This window comes from Mastomys coucha, unplaced genomic scaffold, assembly GCF_008632895.1.
Source record: "Mastomys coucha isolate ucsf_1 unplaced genomic scaffold, UCSF_Mcou_1 pScaffold1, whole genome shotgun sequence".
Taxonomy (NCBI): domain Eukaryota; kingdom Metazoa; phylum Chordata; class Mammalia; order Rodentia; family Muridae; genus Mastomys; species Mastomys coucha.
The window spans coordinates 10,946,601-10,954,019 of NW_022196891.1; positions in this window are offsets into that span (position 1 = coordinate 10,946,601).

A 7,419-nucleotide genomic window follows, 5' to 3' on the forward strand; every position below is an offset into this window, starting at 1 on the left:
TTATAGGGAAAGTAAAATCTCAGAAGATTTACACAAATCTGTTGTATTAGAGAAGCTTGCATAGTTGTCTTTCTACTTAGATAACTTGCACATAGAAATTTAAGTAGTTGGAAAGCAAATAGAGATAACGAGAAAAGAATAACAGGTTTTAGGCTTGGTGTCTGAAACTGGGAATTCACCACATAATGAAAAAAAGAAGAGAACTATCCTGGACAGCAAATCCATCCTGCTCCAAGAAGTTTTACTTCCAGTTGCCCAGAGAACCTTCCTGAGACAAGGGGCAGGGAAGAGCAGAAGGCAACATACAGGGAGAGTGGCTTAATGTCCAGCCAAGTACAGAAGGTTTGCCTGTGGCTACACTGGCACCTTTGACTTTACATGTATTTATGGAGGATATGCCTACTAATGATGGTGGCCATGCTTATAATAATTTGACATAGCATCCAATAGATATACTAGATCTACACAGTTTTAAAGAGTCTGTTGTATTGCATGGTTTTCATTTTCTATTCATAAAAGCCATGTTAGATAACTAGGGCAAACAGCATAGAGATATTCCTCAGTATTCAGTTGTTCTGGAAGCTAGGCAACAATTAAAATGGTTTTTATTTTGAAGGCAAGAAGTCATGAAAATAGAATAACATGATATGCCAGGAAATAAATGTTGGTAGGCTTCAATTTTTCTTTGTTTTATTTTTATTAAATTATTTTATTTATTTATATTCCAAATGTTGCCCCCCTTCTAGAAGTAGCTAAGAGAGAAGGTTAATGGGAAAAGAGGATTATGGACCTGTTTAAAAATATTTCTTTGGGGCTATTCCAATCTTCATTGCCAGCATATAAGCAGTCCACTTCAATAGCAAACAGCAAACATGACTTAGTTATACCAGCTTCATACAGCAGAAACTGCAAGGTCCTCTGGATTGTCATGTGCCAGCAGAAGCAACAAGAATTAGCCAGAATTCCATGGAAGAATACTTCAATGCATTTTTATCTATGAAGTCTAGACAAGCAAAACGAGCAAAGTTTTACATAGCTAGGGAAGACCAGACAAGTGTTACATGGTAGAACAATGCAAGAGTGTCCTCTCATGGTCTGTGGGGTTATATTAATATTCTTTCAAAATATCACATACACTCTCATGTATCCACTCCAGCAGAATATCATGTGCCTTCTCACTTGTCTACTTCATCAACATATTCTCTAAGAAGACAGCTTCCAGAAAAACATCAAGTGACAAAACTAAGTTTCCAAAGCAATGAGAAATATTGCTAAAGAATAACTGCTTTGTGGAGGACATAATGCTGATCTAAAAAAACAATCACTTCTGATGCTGCCATAATTGAATAATGTTAGGATCCAGCTTTAAGAACTTGGGGTATAATTGAAGAGCCAGGGGGAAAACCTACTTCATTTACTAAGATAATTAGGGGTCCTGCAGAAGCTTTTATTGATTTCTTACAGAGATCTTTTTCAGCAATAAATAGAGCCATATTTGGCTGTGAAGCCAGCAATACTGAATCTAAGAGAGTAATCAAACCTTTAAAAGCAGAAGGAGCCATAATTGACTTGAGGATAAAAGAGATAACCGGTATTGGTTCTCAGGAGTATCTTAGGGCAAATCATAGCTTGACATCCCAGAAATCAAAATGGCTGATGCTTTAATTGTGGTAAATGTAACCATTTCTAAAGAGACTATAAAGCTGGATGATTCAGAGTTCAAAGCAGCAGGCATATTGACTCTGGATAATAAGGTATTTGTAGAATAGAACATGCAGGTACTAGCTGCTATGAACCACAAATGCTTCCAAATTATTGTAACTGCCATGGGCTAAGTATTATAGGTCCAAGAGAGACATACAAAATAACCTCTTGTCATTGGGGAATGAACATAGAGACCTGTCCATCTCAAGGTCTCATGAGAAAAAATAGGAGTCATTCTCCATTGGTCAGCTAGAATGTACAAAGTGGGCAAAAAAAATCAATACTAAGTATTTCTGGTCTTATACGTACTACAGAAGGAAGTGCAGATTTGAGTCTGGCCACAGATGCCCCTCTTACACTATCCACAAAAGATGAATGTTACAAGTTAACCACTTGCCCTTAATATAAGGAAACTAGAACAGCTGCAATATTTTATCCCTTGCATCGATTTGCATCTCCTTTTTCACATAAAAGATATTTTTAATTTCTTCCTTGCTATTCTCACTGATTATAATTGTGTGTGCGATAAATCTTGGAGCTGTTAATCTATTTCTTCCCAAAATTATCCCCACTATCCCTTAAGGTAAATGCCATTTCACCAGAAAGGACTTGGGATTTCGGTAGCATTGAACAACACAAGTTCTGACAAACAGTGGTTTAGGATCAGAAACCAAAATTAAAGCCACGAATAAACCACATTGGAATGAAATGTTGTGTGGATACAGGAGCTGATGTCATTTTACTTTCCCAATAGTCTCCTTGCAATCAAGATTGGTGACTTTAGAAGATATGCACATCATTTATATGAATTCATTAATTATCAGAAATAAGACAAATTGTGGAAGGTGAGACCAGAAGTGCAAACTGGAAACTAGAAAGACCTTTGAGGCTGACATATCCATAAATTTATGGGGAAGAGACCCTTTAAAACAATGGGGCATTCAAATTAATATTCCTAACATTGTGTGGACAGCCAATGAAGAATTAGGTGTGATAGGGCAAGTTCTTCCTGGAAAGGCTTTGATGTGGGAAATCGAGAATAATCATAAGTTGTGACAATTGTCCAAGCACAGAATATCACAGGCACTGAGTTTCCAAATTTATAAAAGAAGCCACTGTGAACATGCCAATAGCCTTGCCTCTCAAATGGTTATCAAACCAACATATATGACAAAGCGCCTATAACAAAAGAAAAAGATGTAGTCACTTGAACAACTGGGAGAAAAGCTGCTGGATGTTAAGCATATAGAAGAGTCTATCAGCCCATGCAATTCCCCTGTGTTTCTTGTAAAGCAGAAATAAAGAAAATGGAGGATGATACTGGATATAATATCAGTTAAGAAAGTAATTCAACCAATAGATCATTTACAGACTGGATTTCCTTTACCTTTCTGTTATTGAGATCATGGCCTATAATCATAATTGCCTTGAAATAATTGCTTTTGCACAATACTTTTGCAGGAACATGAAAGGGAAAGGATTGTTTTCTCATGACCTATGCTGAACAACATTGGCCCAGTAAAATGATAGTACTGAAAGGTACTTGCACAGAGAATAAATAGGACAACTGTATGTCAATATGTTGTGCAACAACCACTAGGAATAATTCATAGGCACTTTCCTTACTCTATCATTTATCACTACATCAATGATATTTTGTTGGTTGATTCTAATGAAAATGCTTTAGAGAAAATATTTAAGGAAACACAAAGAATTTTGCCCTTTTACAGCTTACATTGCTGCAGAAAAAAATAAAAAAGAGGAGATTCACTTAGTTATTTGGGTAATGAAATCAGATGACAAAAATTGGCCAAAAAGGAGCAGATCCATAGGCACTAATTGCAAATGATTAGCATTTTTCAAAAGTCAATGGGAGAAACTAACTAGTTGAAGTTTACAATTGGTTCAAGCACTTAAGAGTTAAGTAATTTGTTTCAAACATTACAAGGAGATTGAAATGTAAGCAGTCTAAAATGCCTAAAAGCTGTAGATGGCTTTTTCTTATAAAATAAAAAAGACTGCAGGATACATGCATGGATCAAATTGATCCTAAAATTGCTTTTATTTTGTTCATTTTACTTTCAACTCATTATCCTACTTGACTCCTTATGCAAAAGGGATATAGTATAATGGGAATGGATATTTTTAGCTCATAGATAATGGAAAAAATGAAGGAAATATATAAAAAAGATTTCTGAATTAATTGTAAAAGGTAGAAAGACTATGTCAATTACTAGGGATAGATTTGGCCAAAATTGTTTTTCTTCCTAATTATGCTGAGATTATATAATTTTGGAAAATCAGTTAATATCAGCAAAGAGCTTGTAGTAAATAGTTATGCAAAATCATCTCAAATATCTGAAAAGCAAACTTATATTCTTCAATGTATTGTAAAGAGAATACCAACTCCAGAAGCACAAATACTTTATATTCATGCAAGTAAGATGGTATGGCTGGTTATAAATAAGATAAAATAAGCAAGGTAATCAAAATTCTCTATACCTGACTTCAAAAATCAAAATTGCATGCAGTCCTTGTGATATTATTAGATTATCCTGAATCTCTTGCCTGAAGGTACTGGTAAGATGATTTGTTTTGTACATATAGGCTATTAAATTTGTTCCTGATAACTCAAAATTAGCACTATTATTTATACAATTGCAACATGACATCATAAAAACAAAAAATATAATATATCACTCATATTTTGTCTCATACAAATTTGTCAGGTCCAGTGGCACAAGTAAATGAATAAATCGACCAATAATAATGGCATATAATACATTCCTGAGGGACCACCTAACCTCCTACCTCTTGAGGTTTCATGTTTACATTCTTTCTGCTGGCCATCAGAGATTTCAGTCCTTTTCCTCTACCCAATACCCAAACATGTTCCCCTCTTCGCCCTGCCCATCATCTTTCTCTGGCAGGTTCCAACAATCTCTGCCCTTGTGGTTGCTTTCTTCTGCCTCCCAAGTCTGACTGAGGCATCCTGACTTGGGTCCTTCAGCTTGTTAACCTTTCTGAGTTCTGTGGGCTGTATTTGAGTATTTGGCACTTTTTTTTTTTTTGCTAATATGCACTAATTAGTGAGTTCATACCATGCATGTCCTTTGCATCTGACTTACCTCACTCAGGATGATATCTTTGAATTCCATATATTTGCCTGCAAAACTAAGGATGTCCTCATTTTTAATAGCTGAGTAGTATTCTATTGTATAAGTGAACCACATTTTTTTGTATCCATTTTTCTATCATGGGACATCTGGGTTGTTTCCAGCATTTGGCGATCACAAATAAGGCTGCTACGAACATAGTGGAAAACATGCACCTTTGGCATGGTGGGATCTTTTGAGTATACTCCCAAAAGTGGTATTGCTTGGTTTTCAGGTAGATTTATTTCCAATATTCTCAGGAACCTCCAGATTGATTTCCAGAGTGGCTGTACCAGTTTGCAGTCTCACCAACAACAGAGGAGTGTTCCTCTTTCTCCACATCCTCGCCAACATGTGCTTTCACCTGATGTTTTGATCTTAGCCATTCTGATTGGTGTAAGGTGGAATCTCAGGTCATTTTGATTTTCATTTCTCTGACAAATCACTAAGGACTTTGGACATTTCTTTAGGTCTTTCTCGGCCATTCAAGTTCCCTCTCTTGTGAATTCTCGTTTTGTATCTAGATTCCATTTTTTGATTGGGTGGTTTTGGTTTTTGGTGGTTAGCTTCTTAATTTCTTCATGTATTTTGGATATTAGCCTTCTATCTAATGTGGTGTTCATGATGATTTTTTTCTCAGTCTGTAGGATGCCAGTTTGTCTTGTTGAGTATGTCCTTTGTCTTATAGAAGCTTTCGACTTTCATGAGGTCCCACTTATCAATTCTTGATCTTAGATAGTGAGACATTGGAGTTCTGATTAGGAAATTTCCCCCTGTGCCAATGAGTTCAAGGCTCTTTCCCACTTTCTCTTCTACTAGATTTAGTGTATCAGGTTTTATGTTGAGGTCCTTCATCCACTTGGACTAGAGCTTTGTGCAAGGTAAAAAATATGGGTCTATTTTCATTTTTATACATACAGACAGCTAGTTAGACTAGCACCATTTGTTGAAGATGTTTTCTTTTTCACATTGTATTTACATTGTTTGGCTTCTTTGTCAAATATAAATTGCCCCTTAAGTGTGTAGTTTTATTTCTGGATCTTCAATTCTTTTCCATTGATCAACGTGTCTGTCTCTGTACCAATATCATACAGTTTTTATCACTATTGCTCTGTAGTAAAGTCAGGGATGGTGATTGCCCCAGCCATTCTTTTATCTTTAAGTATTATTTTCTCTATTCTTATTTTTTTTTTGCCTTTCCAGATGAATTTCTATTTGAGAATTTCTATTTCCATGGCTTTGAAGACTTGTGTTGGGATTTTGATGGAGATGGCATTGAATCTGTAGATTGTCTTTGGGGATCCTCCAGAATGCACCAGAGACCAGGGAGGTTAGAGACTCTCAGGACTCAAAGAAAGGGACCTTAGATGAAAAGTCCTACAGTGAAGAGAGGGCAATTGTAGAGCCCACCTAGAGCAGAAAGATAGGGCATCAATTGAGGGCTTGCATTGCCATTCCACAGTCAAAATTCTGACCCATATTCGTTCCTGTCTGAAAGAACTGCAGGTGTGGAAATGGAGAGGAGGAAGAGAAGGCCCAGTGACAGTCTCAAAGTGGGATCCAGCTCAAGGGGATGCCCCAAGACCTCACACTATTACAGAGGCTATGGAGCACTCACAAAAAGGGACCTATCATGACTGCCCTCCGAAAGACCCAACAAGTAGCTGAATAAGTCAGATGCAGATATTTGCACCCAACCAATGGACAGAAGCTGCTGACCCTTGTGGTTGAAATAGGGGAAAGATAGAAGAAGCTGAGGAGGAAGGTAACCCTGTATGAAGACCACCAGTCTTAGTTAACCTGGATCCCCAAGATCTCTCAAATACTGGACCACTAATCAGACAGCATACACCAGCTAATATGAGGCCCCCAACACATATACAGCAGAGGACATCCAGGCCTGGGTTCAATCAGAGAAGATGTACCTAACCCTCAAGAGACTGGGGGCCCCAGGGAGTTTAGATGTCTGATGGGGTGGGGGTGGGTTGAGGACAGTCTGTGGAGACAGGGGTGTGGGGAGGAGGTATGGGATGTAGACCAATGGAAGGAGTGGATGGGGGAGGGGAGAATAAAATCTGGAGTTTAAATTTAATTAATTAATTAATTAATTAGATCGAGAAACAAACACAAAAATTAATATATAAAGTATATGGTAATATGGAAGTAAAAGTATTAAAATGAAAAATGACACTCAACAAAATGTCAATAATTAAAAAAATAGAGATTTATGAATGAATTAATAGGAATTGTATTAAAAGATGCAAAATTTCATAAGAAACATTGTATTGATGGCAAATGTTTTAAAAAAATTCTATGACAATTTTTGGAAATCATAGTAATTATTGGGACACCTGAACAAATTAAGAGTAATAACGCTCCTGGATATATATATTCAATAAGATAAAGCAATTATTTTCATATTTGAATATATGTATACTAGTATACCACACAGTCCCACAGAACAAGCAATTGTATAAAAAGTCTATTTTTTTTTCTTGGTTGGTGGTTGAGACCCTGGGAGCTCTGAGGGTACTACTTAGTTCATATTGTTGTTAGTCCT